The 19,928-nt window shown below is 46.5% G+C and overlaps 1 protein-coding gene and 1 non-coding gene across 3 annotated transcripts in view; both read right to left on the minus strand.

Annotated features, from left to right (window-relative positions):
- The window catches only part of GRK5 (G protein-coupled receptor kinase 5), a 216,236-nt gene that overhangs the window by 168,421 nt on the left and 27,887 nt on the right, over window positions 1-19,928 (minus strand). The window lies entirely within an intron of this gene.
- Window positions 17,232-17,304, minus strand: TRNAR-UCG (transfer RNA arginine (anticodon UCG)). Its single transcript has one exon. It is a non-coding gene; the product is annotated as a tRNA-Arg (tRNA).

A 19,928-nucleotide genomic window follows, 5' to 3' on the forward strand; every position in this document is an offset into this window, starting at 1 on the left:
ATTATTGTTTGTGGCCAGTAATAGCAACAATTTTTTTTTTTAATAAATTTATTTATTTATTTATTTTTGGCTGCGTTGGGTCCTCATGCTGTGCGCGGGCTTTCTTTAGTTTCAGCGAGCGGGGGCTACTCTTTGTGGCGGTGTGCGGGCTTCTCATTGCGGTGGCTTCTCTTGTTGTGGCGCACGGGCTCTAGGCACACGGGCCTCAGTAGTTGTGGCACACGGGCTCAGTAGTTGTGGTTCACGGGCTCTAGAGCACAGGCTCAGTAGTTGTGGAGCACGGGCTTAGTTGCTCCGCGGCATGTGGGATCTTCCCACACCAGGGCTCGAACCGGTGTCCCCTGCACTGGCAGGCGGATTCTTAACCACTGCGCCACCAGGGAAGTCCCAACAATTAATATTTAAGTGCTTGGTAGGGGCTAGGCCCTGTGCGCAACACATCCCACGCATCATCTCAATGGAGCCTCAATATTCTTCCCATTTTGCAGATGAGGAAACTGAGTACATAGTGGTGAAGGGAACTACTCAAGGTCAGACAGCTCTTAAGTGGCGGGTGGAAATTCAAACCCAGGTCATTTGACTCCAAAAAGGACCCCAGCCTCCACTCTTGACCTCCACTCAACCGCCTGCCAAAGGCATATTGTTCTGCTTTCATCTCTTTTTGGTCCTGTTCTATCTTTCCCCTCCACAGCGCAAGCTACGAATCTGATAACCTCTCCCAGGCTTCCAGGCTTCCTGGTAGACCTCACACCATGTTGTGGAGCTGGCTTACATGGGCACATGCCAATTACAAACATCTTTTCCCATCTCCCTGTTAAGTGATGTCAGGTTGATAGCTTGAAATCAGCTATGGAGGGAATATTCACACCATGTAAACACAAATGCTACAAATCACGACATTCTTCTTTCCAAAGAGGGGTTGTTAAATGTTTACCAGCACACGTCTGGTCTCACAGCTACACAGGTGGTCGAGCTCTGTCTGGCCTCTTGCTCAAGAGGTCTCCGTTTAAGTTGTAGCCTCAAACCTAAAATCGCTGTCTGATCAGGTTTTGAATTCCAAAACCCAGCTGTGAAACCTGAAGATCAAAGAGACACATCACACCATGACGACTCAGGGTAGCCCCAGCCACCAGGAAAAGGGAGTAGGCACTGTGAGTGGATAACTGTCGTTTCAGTCCACCCAGGGCCCCTCTCTCTGCTGAAAAATTGTCCTGCCCCCACTTACTATGCTATGCTGCCATTCAGTGCCCTGCCACCTGCATATGACTCATAGGACCCCAACCCCTGTTCACAAGTGTGGACACAAAACCCAAGCAAGGCTGATCAGAATGTTTTAATGACATCTGATATATTGGTGCTGGCACAGGAAGTCTTTCTTTGGGGGGATGGCAAATCTTAAGGCCAAAGAGCAGCTGGCCATCTTTCCCATGATGGCGAAAGAGATGGGCTGTGTCAGAAAAGAAAGAGGCCAACACACCAAGAGAAGCAGAGCCAAGAGCTTTGGAAGGCGGGGAGACAGGAAACAGAGAGGGATCATCACCAGATGACATCATTTGAGCCCCGCCCAGAATTAAACCAAACTAAACTAAGTTCCCTAGGATTGATTTGTTTGTTGTTTGTTTCACTTAAACTAGTTGGAGTTGAGCTTCTGTCACTTGAAATGGAAAGAGACATACCTAATCACAGTCATCTCGCTGAAATTCAGAAGAACCAGGCTGCAAAATGACACAGGAACAAGTTAAAAATGCCAATGACAGCACCCAAGGCAGCATGTGAGCAGCACATTTTGATAACAAACATAGAGCCTCTTGGGGCACGTGGCATTTGAGAAAAGCAACGCTGTGATTCTCTGATGTGTCCGGCCATCTCTCTCAGAATGTGTGTTACAGAAAAAGTCCCACAATTAGTAATCAACCAGGTTTTTAATACTTGGGGGACAGAGGGGAAGAGAAGGGGACAAGAAGTAAAGATTGTAGAGGAAAAGCTAAGAGCATAATGGAAAAGAGAATTTCCTTCTTAGCCAAGCGCTCAGACTTTTAAGCTGGAAAAGTTTAAGAACTGCCTATTCCTGTTTCCTAAACTAAGGGGTCTACAGACCAGTATCCTAGGAAATGCCAAAAAAGAGATGGCCCATTAAAAAAAAAAAAAAAGTGGGGGCTTCCCTGGTGGCGCAGTGGTTGAGAATCTGCCTGCCAATGCAGAGGACACGGGTTCGAGCCCTGGTCTGGGAAGATCCCACATGCCATGGAGCAACTAGGCCCGTGAGCCACAACTACTGAGCCTGCGCGTCTGGAGCCTGTGCTCCGCAACAAGAGAGGCCACGACAGTGAGAGGCCCGTGCACCGCGATGAAGAGTGGCCCCCGCTTGCCACAACTAGGGAAAGCCCTCACACAGAAACGAAGACCCAACACAGCCAAAAAAATAAATAAATAAAAATTTTAAAAAATAAAGAAAGTTGTTAAAAAAAAAACAAAAAGTGGATTCCATGTCCAAATAATTTTGGAAAACCTGATTTATACAGTGAAAAAGAATATTTTATTCCTCTGCAGGACTTCTCAGAGCCTTTGATATAAGAATGTGCATTAAGAATATCCAAGGAACCCTCCTACACTGTGGGTGGGAATGTAAATTGGTACAGCCACTATGGAAAACAGTATGGAGGCTCCTCAGGAAACTAAAAATAGAATTACCATATGATCCAGCAGTCCCACTCCTGGGCATATAGCTAGACAAAACTCTAATCCAAAAAGATACATGCACCCCTATGTTCATAGCAGCACTAATCACAATAGCCAAGACATGGAAACAACCTAAGTGTCCATCGACAGATGAATGGATAAAGAAGATGTGATACATATATACAATGGAATACTACTCAGCCATAAAAAAGAACGAAATAATGCCATTTACAGCAACATGGATGCAACTAGAGATTGTCAATATTGAGTGAAATAAACCAGAAAGAGAAAGACAAATACCATATGATACCACTTATATGTGGAATCTAAAATATGACACAAATGAACCTATCTACAAAACAGAAACAGACTCATGGACATAAAGAACAGACTTGTGGTTGCCAAGGGGGAGGGGGTTGGGGGAGGGATGGAGTGGGAGGATGAGGTTAGCAGACGTAAGCTATAATATATATAATGGATAAACAACAAGGCCCTACTGTATAGCACAGAGAGCTATATTCATTATCCTATGATAAACCATAATGGAAAAGAATTTATAAAAAAAAAAGTAATATCCAAGAAAAAGCTATAGTAAGCAATATTTCCCAAAATATTTGACCATAGAACCTTTTTTCTTGGATATACCTATTAACATTTCCTGTAATGGTGTTTCACGGAACACTTGTCCTAATTTGGTTCTGATTTAGAAATGCACACTTAAGCTGCCATCAGGAACGCAACTTGTACTTCCAAGTTCCAAGAGACAACTTCAGCCCTACTCCCTGGTGGGTCAACCACCTGCCAAGTGTCTCCATGTGTGAGGGGGGAAGTCAGTAACTCACACGCAGACATCTGACAACACAAAATAGGGGTAGTACAAAGGTCAGAGTGAGTTACAGAATTAAAGAGAACTTCTGAGAATAAAATGTAAATATATCAAAGGAGGTTCATAACAGAATCATACCTCCCAAAAAATCACTGGGTCAGTTTTAACTTCATTGCCTAAAATGATGGTACTTCCCATTCTTGAAGCAGATGGGGAAAAAAGAGTTTAAAAGATTCAGAATCAGAATCACACAGTTTCTGGATCAGATATTAATTAGCTTTTTAAAAAACTGACCTCTAGGAAAGGTTATATCACATATCACATTATATACTAGAGAAAAAGGTCAAGGCCACTTCGTGGCCCATGGTCTAGAACTGTGCTGTCCAGTACACTAGCCACTATTTGAAGTTGAATATTAATTAATTAAAATCAAGCTAAACTAAAAATTCAATTCCTCAGTAGCACCAGCCACATTTCCAGTGCTCAATAGCCCCCTGTGACTAGTGGCTACCATACTGGGTAGCACAGATACAGAACATTTCCATCATCATGGAAGGTTCTATTGGACAGCGCTTCTCCAAACTCTCTGACTCACCTCCCTGATCACAGCTGAGTGGCCCAGATCAGGCCACCTAACCCAAGGGCAGTCGAAGGATGGCCAGAAGGTCTATAGAATGATCTAAATTGAGGACTTTGCCCAGTAGAAAGGCAGTGACTAACTCTCCAACCAGTTTCTCTCTTTGGGGAGTCTGAACTCAACAGAGTCAGTGAGTTGTAGTGGGAACATAAGAAGAGACACAACAGCAGAATTACAAAGCAGAGAGGGAAGTTACCAGTGGCGAGAGCCACCACTGGAGAGAGCCGTGCTGAGAGAGGGAGATGGGGAGCAGCTGGAAGGAAATGTCTACTATCTGAGGAGAGCACACCTTGACTGTCACAGGTTGGCCTGACTTCCAAATACCCTTCACCTGTGACTCTGTCTGCCAAAGCCAGCTGTCCCTGCACACAGGGCAGCTGCAAGTGCCACGAACAAGACCCCAGCAGCAGCCTTCAGCCCGTGACATGGGAGATGGTTTGCAGAACCCAGCTGTCTCGCCCCTCGTGTGGGAGAAACCTCAGGCGTGTGTTCTGAACTGGTTCTCAGAGTTCCTAGTGGGATAGAGCGTGAGCTGCCCCAAATGGTAAACTGCTCGATGGAACACCCTTTTTTGGCTTCCTTTGTTTTCCTCTCACCTCTCCACTGCCCTGCTGGTGTTTCCTGGGACCATCCCCCAAATAAACCACTTATACTCGAATGACTGCCTCAGAGGCTACTTCTGGGAGAATCTGAACTAAAACAGGTAAGGTAAACAGAGTAGGTCTTTGTACCTTGCAACAAAAAAAGCCAAGCATATTTTGGCTCTGATCTATTTGGAGACTAGAATGTAATAAAAGACAATGAACGTTCATACATCACTGGTGAGAATGCAAAATGCTACAGTTCTTTGGGAAACAGCTTGGAAGTTTCTTATAAAGTTAAACATACACTTACCATATGACCCAGCAATCCCACTCCTAGATATTTACCCAAGGGGAATGAAAACTTATGTTCACACAAAAAGCTGTTCATGAATGTTTATAGTGGCTTTATTCATAGTCACCAAATACTGGAAACAACCCAAATGTCCTTCAACTGGGGAACAGATAAACAATGGAATACTACTCAGAAATAAAAGGGAACTTATACACATGGCAACATGGTGAATCCAAATACATTATGCGAAGTGAAAGAAGCCAGACTCAAAAGGCTACATTCCGTGTGATTTCATTTGTGATATTCTTGTAACGACAAGACATAGGGACAGAAAATAAATTTGAGGTTGCCAGAAGCTGGGGCTGGGGGAGGAGATGACTATAAAGGAATCTGGGGGAATTTCAGAGGGTGATGAAAATGTTCTTGATTGTGGTAGTACTTATATGACTACATGTATTTGTTAAAATGTACAGAACCATGCGATTTTAAAAGGTGAATTTTATATCTTAATGAAATAAATGGGGAAAATAAAAGATAATAAAGACAATACTCTAAGCAAGGGCCCCAAACATGCTCTTGGACTAGTTGTGCCATAACCCGTCACGGCAGCTCAGGTGAGATGTAAATAAAGACTTGCAGGCCAGTCGGCCAGGCAGCCCAGCCCACCTACAGCATCCCTTCATCCATGGTCTCAGCCACTCTGCCCCAACACTCTCGAGATATGACGTACTCCCACCTGTAACAGTGCCCCCGGGGGAGTCATGTCAGATTTGGGGAGCTGGGGGAGAGGACATTCCCCTTCCCAATTCAGAATCACTGCTTTAGCTTCCCTTTAGGCCAGTACAGCCAGCCTACCAAGGGGAGAATGCTGACCAAAGTTTCCATTAGACAAATTAGAAACAACTTCCAAACACTTACCAGAGAACACAAGCAGACATCGGAGGCTGTGATTAGAGTTAAAATGAAAGGGGCATCAACAGATACGTAAACGAAATGTGATACATCCACCCAACAGAATATTACTCGGCCACCAAAAGGAATGCAGTTCTGACACCTGCTACCACGTGGATGAACCTTGAAAATGTCACACTAAGTGAAAGAAGCCCAACACAAAAGGCCACATACTGTATGATCGATTTATGTGAAATGTCCAGCAAGAGAGGACACAGATTGCCAGGAGCTGCAACAGGGGCAAATAGCGAGTGACTACTCACAGGTGTAGGGCTTCTTTTTGGGATGAAACTGTTTTGGAATGAGACAGTGTTGACGGTTGCACAACATTGTGAATACACTGAAATTCACTGAAATGTACACTTTAAATGGTGAATTTTATGGTATGTGAATTATATCTCAATATTTTTAAAAAAGGAAAGAAAAGAAATATGCTCAAAGGCCAAACACTCATTACCAGAGACCCAGCCACTAGCCCAGGGTCCAAGGAAAGTGGCTCAGAAGGCTAGGGAACGGGTCGGGGTGGGAGTGGGGAGGAGAGGGGTGTGCTGTGGCCCGGTGTCACCTCCCCAGACCCACAGGCCTCGACCCGGCCATGCCGACCTCAGGTAAGTTCCCTAAATTCTCTGATACTAAGAGCCTTTTTGCAAAGAGCAGAGAGGGCCCGGAGGATGGAGGGTGGGGTCTGGGGGGTGACGGGTGATTCCTGGAGCTGGGGCTCTGCTTCGGCTCGCATCCCACACGTGGTGTCTTGTTCACAGCCGTTTTCCCCGTTAGACTGGGAACCCCCTGAGCACAAGAACCAGGTCCACCTTGCTCACCTCTGTGTCCCCAGTCCCTGGAGCATGTGTGACGCTCAGAGTGACTGAACAAACGAGACCAGAGTGGAAATTAAAATCCTGTCTAAAACTTGTCACAATATATGTCTGAAGACTCAAGTAGCACAGGATAGACAAAACCTTCTTCTGGGTTTCAAGAGACAGGTTTCAAGCTCTAGTTGTGCAACCCTGGGTGGGTCATAGGTCTTCCCTGGCCTTCAGTTTCCTCTTTCTTTAAAAAGAGTTATTTGGCCAAGATGACCTTTCAGCACCTCCCCCAAACGCAAGCACTGTATGATTCTGAAAGCATTTTTCCAAGGCGCTTAGAATTAAGACAGTGCCATTGCAGAGGGACGGTCACCAGCCCAGAAGGCTCCATGTGTGCCTCATCCTTTCTGGCTGAGGTTTGGTTTAGTCTAAAGGCAAGAGTCAGAGGAGACACATCAGCTCCATTGACTAAGGCATAATATTTTCCATCAGGTGTCACAGCATTCTGTACTTTTTCCCTTTTCCCCAGGGGACTCCCAAAAACTGTCCACACAAGCATCTGAAAATAATGTGTCCTGTGAAAAAGCATGCACACATGCACACACACACATCCCCCCCCTGGGGCAAAGAACCGCCAAGAGCCCAAACACGAAAAACCCTCCAGGCCCCCCTCCCCAGGCCAAGCTCCAGAAGCTGTATCCGGGAGATGCTGCATTTTTCTGGAATTGTGTCATTATTCACAAAGAAGTTCACTCTCAGGCCTCGCATCCACCCTAAAGCTGGGTTGGGCTGCCCAGAGCCACAGTGAAGAAAGAGCTGGCCACTCACACTATTTTTATGGTGAGCTATATGACCTCCAAACAAGCTGGGTGTGTGCCAGGGACGGAGCCGGGATGCTGGTCCAGCCTTGGAGAGGCCACACATCACACATCAGGGACCAGGCTCACGCAGAGCTTGGACTCAGTCAATGGGGCACATAAAACAGAGCAGCTGCATCGAGGACTCCAAGCTTCCAGTTAAAGGGGGAACACAGAGCGCAGGCTTGTCCCGCTCCTCCACAGGCCTCCAAAGGCAGGGTCCAGGGGGCTGTGGAGACCACGACGCCGAGAGAAGCAGACATCAGCGACCTGGTGTGGCAGGTTTTCTGATGCAACCCAGAACCTGAGATAGTTCATGGTTGCCCCAACCCCCCATGCTCTTCCTTGGAATTTGGGATTTCCACCAAGGGCCAATGTAATCTACTCTACTACTGAGCTCTACCATTGAGCTCAGAGGGGCACTAGGTGATGTGGACACCACTGCGTCATCCCTGGGCTGTCACCACTGAGCTGTCTCCAGGCTCAGAAGGACATGGCAGCAGTACTCCCTCACCAGCAGGTCAGGACAGCCAGGGTCTGAAACCAGCCTGGAGCAATGAGATGGTCAAGGAAAGCCAGGCCAGCATCCCCTACCGGGCACAGGACAGGGCCTTCACGGTCCACACTGACCATGACCCTTGCCCTCCAGTGTCCATCACTTTCCCTAAGAACTCCTGGCCTTTGGGACACTTGATTTACTGGCTCCAGGGGAAGAAGATGACTTACTTGATAAATAAATCTGGACAAGTTCCAAAGTTCAAACCTGCAACCAGGGTCTCATCTCTCAATTTCTTCAGGAAAGAGAAATGCTATTTATTGGGCTCTCCTCTAAGACCCCATAAACATGAGGCAAAAACCAATGAATGAGCCCCCCAAGCCCCTCACTGAACCCCACTAGTCAGGAACTCACAACTAAAAGCAAATTCAAGAAGGCCACAATTCCACCTGTTAACAATCCCACCTTTGCCTGTAAGTCAGGAGAAAACAGAAGTGAAGAAGGTTCTACGGGAACACAGGAAGGTGGCTTTATGGGAAACATGAGGACAGAGGGAGGACTCTATTTGCCTAAGGTCACACTGCTACTCGGGGTAGAATGGAAACCAAACTCAGGCCACGTGACTCCTGGACCAATGCTCTTCCCCCAGCGCCCCAGTGTAGCAACTGCACCCAGGTGTCGGTGCTCTGGGGGCCGGTGGAGCCACATGTCCCAGAGAGAGGCACTCATAGAACCTCCCACCTCTCGGCCCTGGGAAAGGGCTGTGTTCCCGCTCACTGGGATCCAGCTGAGCCTCTCCCAGGAGTTTCACCATCTCTGCCCTCAGATTCCAAAAGCGGAAACAGCAGGGCAGCTCTCTGTCTATCACAGGCCTGGGCTGCCAGGGATCAGAGCGTGGTGATCCATCAGTGGCCCCCGCCATCAGGACCAGAAGCTGGGGCTGCCAGGCTCCACCCCACACCGACCAGATGGTTTCCCTTCCACACACCTGTCTCCAAGACGGTCTTTCCACTGACACACCTGCCCATCAGCATACCTTGCAGCACAAGCAGCGACAGGGACCTGCCAGGGAGAGTGCTGGCTGCAGCACTTCAAGCGAAACGCCTTATTCCAGGTTCCCAGGCCTGGGCTGAGCTTGGCACACCTGTCCAGATGCAGCACTATCTCAAGGCGGTAAGGGTAGGATGAAGAAAAGAAAACAGGTCCCTGTGCATGGGAGAGCTGCAAGTGGGAGATGCACAGGGCAAAGGAGCAGGATGCAAGTTCAAGACCACCAAGATCAAGGCCAGTGGCTCTCAACACTGGGACACCTGGCAGTGTCTGGAGTCATTTCTGGCTGTCGTAACTACAGGGGTGTTACTGGCATCTAGGGATGCTCTTAGACACCCTCCAATGCACAGGACAACCCCACAACAAAGGATTATCTGGCCCCAAATGTCAATACTGATAAGGCTGACAAACCCTGCTTTAGGCACATACCTTCCGGAAGGCTTTTTCTTTTACTTTTCCCCAGGCCCCTTTCATCATCGCTGTATAAGACAGCAAGAAAATAACATGGGAGCCTGACAATTACAACTTCAGATAAACGTTCACAGCCTGTCAGAATGGAAGTTTGGGCTTTTCATCTATTACCATGACTATCAGTCACTGGGATGCAGGAAGGCAGGCCAGCCTTTGCTAAAATAACTCAGAGCAGAGACAGCTTTAAGAGGAAGTTCTCAGTACGTTCTTAAAAAGTTTAAGCATCACAGAAAGGCCTTGGTGATGCCATAAACATCCAACTTGTGCTACCTTTTTCATTTGATTAAATAAGCAGCCCTCTGACAGGGGCTTTCAGATATGGCCTGCTTTTTGTTTTAACGTGGTTTTAATCAGGGGATTGTGGCTCTTCATTCCTTCAGGAAAGTCTGTCAAATGTTTCACATTCCTCATAGAGAACAACTGTCTGTACAGGTTAAGATCCCAAGTTTTAAATTGTGGGGCAAGTGGCGTTTTGTTGTTTCTTAATGTCAGTGTGAGAAAAAAAAAAAAAAGTGAAGAAGGAAAGAATGCAAATGTTCGTCAGTGAAAACACACACAAAACCAGAAACATTCTTCCCCTCATGTACAAGGTCAACAATATCTGGGTAAATTTGCTTCATGTTTTGCAGACCGCTGATGGAACATGAGAAATGCTATTGCAAAGGCCCCTGACAGGAGCGCCGGGAGACACCTAAAAATAGACATTTTACCCAAAGGGGGGTTATCTACTAGAACTGCATCATTCCCAGCATGACTGAGCAGCACAAACTGTGACACTGGGGCATGAAAAATACAGTAACGTATGCTATGACAAATTCTCTTTACTTAGAACGGGAGGAGATAAACTCAGCCATGACTAAGCCACTCCCTTTGAAGCTCACTGCCAATTTTCCACGTAGCTCGTACCCGGTTATCAAGATGCTGATTTGGGAAAGTGAGGGGAGAGGATGGAGAGTCTGACATCTCCTTATCCCTTCCTGGAAGTAAGGGAGTGGCATCAAAAGTTTTGTGGACCTTGTGCAAGTTAATTTCTCTGAGCCCCTCGGTTTTCATCTGGAAAATAGAGGTGGCTGTGAAAACTTACAATGAGAATGTACAGGCCCAGGGCTCAGCACAGAGGAGGCCCTCACTCAACAACTGTGAGTTCATGCTGATTGGAGGCGACACCTTTCCAGGCACAGTCGACCCAGCGATCTGGGCACAGCACTCAGAGGGGATATTCTGCCCATCAAGAGTGTGTTTGGAGCCCAAAAGGACCCAACTCTTCGCAGACTCAGTTTTCTTTTATCTACTCCATGAGTCCCTATCCAGCTGGTCAGAAATGTGGGACTCCTGGGAGCAAAAATTGGTAAAGCTGTTCTAGAAAGCAATTCGGTAGCACTTACCAACATCCCTCCACCATCAAGTCCACTTCCGGTGTCTGCAATGTCCCTGCACACATGCACAGAGTTACAATAATGATACTAACGATGGTATAATAGTAGCCAACCTTTACGAAGCATTTAAAGAGTTCTAAATGTTTTACATGTAATTTATACACATACATTTGACATATTATAATCTGGTATAATCTACATGTGATATTTATTTGATATAGATAAGTAACTTCACCCTACAAAGTAGGTCTTGTTTTTTTTTTAACTATATTTGAACAAAGTAGGTTTTATTATTATCTTTATTTTACGGTATAGAAAGTGGAGACATGGAGAGCTTAGTAATTTGCCCTAGGTCAGGGGTCAACAAATGTTTTCAGTAAGAGGCCAGATGGTAAATATTTTAGGTGGACCAGATGGTTGCTGTCACAACTATTCAACTCTGCTGTTGCATCATGAAAGCAGCCCCAGACACAGTAAACACCAGCCATGAGCATGGCTGTATTCCAACAAAACTTTATTTATGGACACTGAATTTTGAATCTCATATAATTTTCCTATTTCAGGAAACATTTATCTTTTGATTTTCTTTTTCAACCATTTGAAAATAAGAAAATCATTCTTGCCTCATGAGCCATACAAAAACATGAGGAGTGTAGATTTGGCCAGAGGGCTGCAGTTTGCCAACCCCGCCCTGGGTCATACACCCCTGTCCCCCGACCCTTCAAGTGAAGTCCCATTTCAAAGCCAGGCAGTCTAGCTCCAGGAGGCAGTCGTGATGTCATGTCTTCACTACTTCATTGAACAGCAAAAGGAAGGATATATAAATAGTTCAGTAAATTACGCATGCATATTATGAGATGTGTTGCAGCATTAAAAGTCAGGCACACATGGACTGACCAGCAGCAGATCTGGACACGTGAAGTGAAATAAGCAAGTTGTCCGTCAATATATACATCATGACCCCATACGTGTATTAAAAATAAAAGTAATTGTGTATATTATGTATACATAAATACGCACTTATTGGTGGACATATAAACAGTGAACATAAAGAAACAGGTCTAGAAAGAACAGGAAACCTCATGGGCAGTGAGGGCGGCGGGTTGGTGGCAGTGAGGGGAGTTTTAAGCTCTCCTGTGAATGTATGCTGCTCTATAATTTGAAACTTCTACATCCCAAATGCATCCTTCTATTTCTTGTATAATAAAAGGAAAAAAAAAAATTGAGGTTCTAGTTACAGGGCACTACTACTGACATACTTTGAGCTCTCTGAGCAGTTTCCATGTACTTGGATCTAAACAAAAGCTGGTTATAATTAATTACCGAAGGACAAAGACATTCTTTCCAGAAGGGAAAACAAACAAGCCAACAAAGGTGGCATAAACTATAGTAAGTAAACACAGTATGTCTCTCTCTATCAATAGTGATTTTTTTAATTGCACATGTGTACAACCTAACCTTCTCTAGACACCATTAACCTTCAAACCAAGGATGTCGGTTGTAAACAAAGCCGGCAAGGTTTTCATCTGGTGTGTGATAGTCCAGGCCTAGCTTTCTTCCCTGCATAAACTTTAATTTATGAAGTTATTTTGGTTTGCTCCACTGGCATGAGCAGAGCTAACGGGGGAGTCATCGACTGGGGAAATGAGATTTCCCCCAGTGCCAATTTTTAAATCCAGCCTCCAGGTCATCTTATTTTTTGGATGCTTCCCACAGTCACATTTTTTGTTTGTTTTACATGAAAGAGCACATTCCCTTTCCCCAAGCCAGGTTTACCATTTTCCGTTGCTCTTATTAAACGCATCTTATTCAAATGGAATGTTCTCAGAGTTTCCGCCTTTCACTGGCCTGGGTAGGAGGCGAGGAGTGGATACCCCAGGACGGTCACACGGACTCTGCACTCCAGGTTGCCTCTGCGCGCCATGCAATCACATCTGCAGAACGTAAGAAGGTCCAAGATCCCACTCTGACCCCAGGACTCCAGACTTTTCTCATCTGGAACAGACCCCCACGAGGCCCTCAGCCAGTCCCTCCGTGCCCATTAAAACAGCAGCTGCCGAAGCAGAGTCTGATGGTGCTAAAATGCAAACCTGGGAGGAGCCCATTCCTTCGCAGGTGACATTCTCATCAGAGCTGTGAGGGCCTTCTGTTGACCAAACAATGAATGTTTTTAATCCTGAGCAACGCCTGGCTTGGAGGGTCCAGGAGGGAGCTTTAACCCTCAACTAGGCATGGCATGCTAGTCTCAAATCCGTGACACAACTGTATGAATTGCTAAAACTGGCAAGACAAAGCTATCCTAGCCAGCATTTGAACCCAGCCAGCCGTCTTGCAGCCTTCAGACGTCATCTCCTCCGACGTGGCCGTGACTGATTTCCTCAGCTGCTTGATGTGTGATGGATCATCACTTGCCCCTTTGAACAGGGCAATTCTAATTCCTTGCTTCTGTGATGGGATCAATATTATGCTTTCCAAATGTTCTCCCACCACATTAGGAACAGAAAATAAACTGTTATACAATCTACTTTAGATATATAGTGTTTTTTTTTTATGACGTTTACCCTCTTACACTTTTTTTTTTTTTTAAAGACACATTCGGGGCTTTCCTGGTGGCACAGTGGTTGAGAGTCTGCCTGCCAATGCAGGGGACAGGGGTTCGAGCCCTGGTCTGGGAAGATCCCACATGCCGCGGAGCAACTGGCCCCGTGAGCCACAATTACTGAGCCTGCGCGTCTGGAGCCTGTGCTCCACAACAAGAGAGGCCGCGATAGTGAGAGGTCCACTCACCGCGATGAAGAGTGGCCCCCGCTTGCCACAACTAGAGAAAGCCCTCGCAGAGAAACGAAGACCCAACACAGCCATAAATAAAATAAATAAATTAATTTAAAAAAAAAAATTCTAAAAAAAAAAAAAGACACGTTCACCCCAACCTTCATTGTGGCACTATTTATTTTTTTTTAAATTTGGCTGCGCCAGGTCTTAGCTGCGGCACACAGGATCTTAGTTGCCACGTGCGGGATCTTTAGTTGCAGCATGTGAACTCTTAGTTGCCGCATGTGGGATCTAGTTCCCTGACCAGGGATCGAACCCGGGCCCCCTGCATTGGGAGCTCAGAGTCTTAGCCACTGGACCACTAGGGAAGTCCCTACCCTCTTACACTTTTAAGTGCACGATACAGTATGGTTAACTACAGGCACGATGTGTACAGCAGATCTCTAGAATTATTCTTCTTGCATAACTGAAACACTATACCTATTAAACAGCAACTCCGCATTGCCCTCCTCCCTCCAGCTCCTGGTAACCATTCCACTTTCTGCTTCTATCAGTTTGACTATTTCAGCTTCCTCATATAAGTGGAATCATACAGTGTTTGTCCTTCTGTGAAAGGCTTATTTCACTTAGCATAACATTCTCAAGATTCATGCATGTTGTCTGTCGCATGTGGCAGGATTTCCTTCTTTTTTAAGGCTGAATAATATACCATTGTGTGTGTGTGTGTGTGTGTGTGTGTGTGTGTGTGTGTGTGTGTGCGCACGCACCACATTTTCTTAATCCATTCATCTGTCAAAGGACATTTAGGTTGTTTCCATCTCTTCGCTATCGTGAATAATGTTGCAATGAACATGGGTGTGCAAACAGCTCTTTGAGATCCTGATTTCAATTCTTTTTGATAAATACCCAGAAGTGGAATTGCTATCATATGGTAGTTCTATTTTTAATTTTTTGAGGACCCTCCATACTGTTTCCCAACAGCAGCTGCACAGTTTTACATTCCCATCAACAGGGCACAGGGGTTCCAATTTCTCCACATCCTTGCCAACACTTTTTATTTTTTGTTTTTTGATAACGGCCATCCTAACGGGTGTGAAGTATTATCTCACTGTGACTCTGATTTGCAGTCCCCTGATGATTAGAGATGTTGAGTATCTTTTCATATACCTGTCAGCCATTTGTATGTCTTCTTTGGAGAAATGTCTATTCAAGTCCTTTGCCTTTTTTTTAATTGGGTTATTTGGGTTTTTGCTATTGGGTTCTAGGAGTCCCTTATTTTGGGGGGATATTAATCCCTTATCAGATATGTGGTTTGCAAACATACAGTTTACTTTAGAGCAGTGTTTTATGGCCTATTTGAATACAAGATTTTCAAACATCTATATCAGGAGTCAGCAAGATAACGCCTGTGGGCCAAATGTGGCCCACGTCCATTTGTTTAGGTATAGGCTATGGCTGCTTTCAACCTACCATGGTCAAGTTCAGTAGTACCACAGAGGCCACCCAGGCCACAAGCCTAAAATATTTACTATCTGCCCTTTTCAGAAAAGGTTTGCTAAACCCTGGTATATAGGATCAAGGCTTAAACACAAATGTCTATTTTGGCCCCAATCATAATGTAACAGGAAGGACAATTCTGAGTCAGACTATTCTCTTTAAACACTGATTTTTGTGGCTGGAAACAACTTTAAAACCCAAGCTCCTACCACCCAGGCCTATAAGTTACTGAGGAGTCTCTGGCACTACCAGGAGGTGCCTATTCTTACACAGTTGGGGTGGACAGTCGTGGTTTTCACTTTGTGGCCCTCCTTCCTCCCCTTCTCCAACAGCCATTCATCCTGACCCCCTGCCATCATTCCTTCCCTCCACTCCAGGCATCAGGCAGGCAAGAGATATCGTGCTACCAAAAAGTGTATTTTCCAGGACTTTCCGGCTGGTTTTCCGAAAAGATGCTCTCTTTGCACTGGGGTTGCTAAGAGGGCTGCTGTGGGACCCCCTGAGCAGCCAAGAATGAAGTGGAGGAGAGACCAGCAGAGCTGCGAGGGACAGAAAGAACCCCAGGGACATCGTTTGAATCCTGGACCCAGAAATCCAACAATACCCTAGATTCCCAGACACATGAGGCCACAAATTCTCATTTTTGTTTAAGCTAGTTAGATTTGCATTTCTGTCACTTGCTACCCAAGGATTTCTGAGTACTGGAGTTGTGATCTTTTCACATTCTACTCCTTGCAGTTAAGAGTTCACAGATTATTTTCCATGTTTCTGCATTATCTTAATAATTTTCACCTTTAATGGGTATATAACCCATTAGATGGGACAAACCTGACCTGGCTACCCAGCCTACTGCTACAACACAGACCCCACCGGGTGCCATAACCCAGATTCGGCAAATCTTGCACACGGCACAAGACACAACCGGCAGGGTACCATGATGCCATAGGCAGCCCTTGTCATGCAGGAGACCACCTCCGATCAGCCAGGTGCCCACCTAACCAACAAGCCCAGGCATTGCCTGGGCACCAGTGCTAGCGAGACTATCTTCCTAGTGTCAATGAGTTACAGCCTGTGGGTGTTTAGCTATGAAAGCCCGACAGCAACCCTTCCCCTGCCTAGACCTCATCCCCCACATCCAAGACTCCACGCTGTTGGATTCCCCACTAAGCAGTAAAACTTTCCCACTTAGTGCTCAATCTTTGCTCTCTTAGTCTTAATTTTTTTCTTTAACAGAGGGTTAAGTTACTTGTGTTATTTGCAAGCTTTTCCCTCAAGGAGGCAAGTTCCAGATCAAGGCAGAGACCATGTCTGCCAGGCTACCCCAGTCGCCCCAGTGCCTGGGACCAGAGCAGGGCTCAGTGCCTGTTTTTTGGGTGGGTAAATTAAATGAATGAATGAATATATCCTAAGTGCCAGTCACTACACCATTTTTCACGATCATATATATATAACACTGCCTCTGTCTACAGTTACGCCAGCTTCATTCTGGCAAAAGACGTTCCCAGAGAAGTTTGTGGTCAGCAGTGTAGGACAGAATTTGAAGAAAGACCCGTGTTAGGAAAAGCTACATTTTGGCAAAGCCTCATTGGATCTGTCAGCTGCTGACAGGGCTGGGAAGAGAGTGCACTGTAGGCCATCTGTCACGTGTCCCTGACCCGAAGTTGCTCAAGGGTTACTACTCCCTTTTGCCCACAGGAAAGAGCCCTCCTTGTGACCACAAACGGACCACAGGCCAACCCCTCACGTTGGCATGGCCCAGCCCAGCTTTGCCCTCCTCCATTTGTTCTCACAGAAGCCCTGGAAATAGGTGGTGGTACCATCCCTAGTTTATAGGTGAGGAAACCAAGAGAATGATTTGCTATAGGTCACCCCGCCTAGGAAGTGCTGCATTAATTTTTTTTTTTTTTGGCCACGCTGCGCGTCATGCGGGATCTTATTTCCCTGACCAGGGATCGAACCTGTGCCCCCTGCAGTCGAAGTGCAGAGTCCTAACCACTGGACCTCCAGGGAAGTCCCTTTTGTTTTTTTTGGTGTTGCATTAATTAAAGAAGGAGGTGGTTAGGCTGAGGCAGCCTACACAAGCCAAACAAAATCTAAGCCTGTAAGTGCCTCGAGGTTATGAAATTAAAAGGCTAAGGACAACCAATCACAAAGAGCCAACTGGGCTTTAAGCTTCAGTCAACTGAATAATTTCCTTTCTTTGCTTTCGCAGTTTCTCTATGTAAGTCCCCCTACCCCCCAGTCAGTGGAACACTCCTAACTGCTTCTGGTTTGGCACTGCCCGATGGGAACTGATTTTTGCTCCAGTAAACCCTTAAAAAAATTTTTTTTTAATATTTATTTATTTATTTGGTTGCACCGGGTCTTAGTTGCGGCAGGCAGGCTCCTCAGCTGTGGCATGAGAACTCTTACTTGCGGCATGCACGTGGGATCTAGTTCCCTGACCAGGGATCGAACCCCGGCCCCCTGCATTGGGAGCGCGGAGTCTCATCCACTGCGCCAAAAGGGAAGTCCCCTTAAAATTTTTAATATCCCTCAGTTTATCTTTTAACAGAAGTGACTAGAGCCCAGATGTTTTTCAACCCCTAACCCACACTCTTGCAATCAACCATGCTCACAGATGGACCAGTGGCCCCAGCAAAGGACTGAGAGTCTGGCACCAGCCTGCTCCCTCTGACCTCAGGGCCCTGTGGCCTGGGCATCTGCATCCTGGATGTTCTAGCTGGCCAGCATCAAGTCATGAACCTCTCTGCATCCTCTTTCCTTTCAAAACCCTGCTTCCGAGGGGTCTGCCCACGTGGACAGAAGGCCCTGCTTCCGAGGGGTCTGCCCACGTGGACAGAAGGCTGCTACAAGCCCCCTTTCAGCCCCCGCAGCCCCTGCATGGTTCGGGCCTCTGATGAGGAAGCTCCGGGTTCTTTTACTTCATTCTCCTTGGGGTTTTTTGTTTTTTGTTTGTTTGTTTGTTTTTCTGTTTGGTTTTAGTTAATGAGCTTTCTCAGTAACAAAACTTCCTTCCTCTCTTTCGAGCAAGAAGTCAGGCTCTGAAGGTTGGAGACGTCATTTAGATTACAAAAAAGAAATATATATATATATTTTTGTTTGTTTGTTTGTTTTTGGGCAGTGTTGGGTCTTCGTTGCTGCGCGCAGGCTTCCTCTAGTTGCGGCAAGCGGGGCTACTCTTCGTTGCGGTGCGCGGGCTTCTCATCGGGTGGCTTCTCTTGTTGTGGAGCACAGGCTCTAGGCACACGGGCTCAGTAGTTGTGGCTCACAGGCTCTAGAGCACAGGCTCAGTAGTTGTGGCGTGTGGGCTGAGCTGCTCCACGGCATGTGGGATCTCCCCGGACCAGGGCCCGAACCCGTGTCCCCTGCACTGGCAGGCGGATTCTTAACCACTGCGCCACCAGGGAAGCCCTATATATATTTTTTTTTTTAATTTTTTTTTTTAATGTTTTATTTATTTATTTATTTATGGCTGTGTTGGGTCTTCGTTTCTGTGCGAGGGCTTTCTCTAGTTGCGGCAAGTGGGGGCCACTCTTCATCGCGGTGCGCGGGCCTCTCACTATCACGGCCTCTCTTGTTGAGGAGCACAGGCTCCAGACGCGCAGGCTCAGTAGTTGTGGCTCACGGGCCTAGTTTCTCCACGGCATGTGGGATCTTCCCAGACCAGGACTCGAACCCGTGTCCCCTGCATTGGCAGGCAGATTCTCAACCACTGTGCCACCAGGGAAGCCCTATATATATTTTTAAGTGGAAAATCATGTTTTTCAAATGGCTTGGTTTCAACACTGCCTCCCCAAAGTTTTCTACTGAGTGTCTTCTGCTCTTTCACGGTAAAGTGACTATGTAACTTACTGTCCAAACAGGGACCCTTTTAAGAATGAAAGGGGACACTATGAACCCTAACACTGGCCATATGATCACCCTTCTTTGCGGGGGTCACCACTTCTCCACGGGGCCCAGGAGAACGTGGCGAAGCACTTCCAGACAGCAAACTGCGTTCGGTTATTTAATGTCGGGCCCTGGAATAGTCAACAGCCACGCAGTGCACTTTTAACCTTTTTTTTTTTTTTAGTTTATTTATTTATGGCTGTGTTGGGTCTTCGTTTCTGTGCGAGGGCTTTCTCCAGTTGTGGCAAGCGGGTGCCACTCTTCATGGCGGTGCGCGGGCCTCTCACTATCGCGGCCTCTCTTGTTGCGGAGCACAGGCTCCAGACGCGCAGGCTCAGTAGTTGTGGCTCACGGGCCCAGTTGCTCCGCGGCATGCGCAGTCCACTTTTAAATAAAGAAGAGGATTCTCTTCACTCTGCTCTGTGACACTGGAGCTTGAGTGTCTAACAGAAGGGAGGTGTTTCTCTGTTTGCTGCCCAAGAAGCCAAAGGATCCAGCTTTAAGGATCTTTATTTTCTAGCAGTAATTCTAATGTGCTGAGACTAAACCTTTGTAGTCCCCGAATTTTCTCAGGCGGTGAGGAGTCGGGTGTCTAGTCCCAGAACAAAGAGGGCTGGGAAGATCATTGTGTCCATCCCAGCCGCCAGGCATGGCCACACCCATCATTCCAGATGGAATCGAATCTCTGCCCTCTTTTTTAAAACTTCAGAGGAAATCGTGCCACCTCCCCAGGGTGAGCTAGT

The sequence above is a fragment of the Balaenoptera ricei genome, chromosome 16 (genome assembly GCF_028023285.1).
Source record: "Balaenoptera ricei isolate mBalRic1 chromosome 16, mBalRic1.hap2, whole genome shotgun sequence".
Classification (NCBI taxonomy): domain Eukaryota; kingdom Metazoa; phylum Chordata; class Mammalia; order Artiodactyla; family Balaenopteridae; genus Balaenoptera; species Balaenoptera ricei.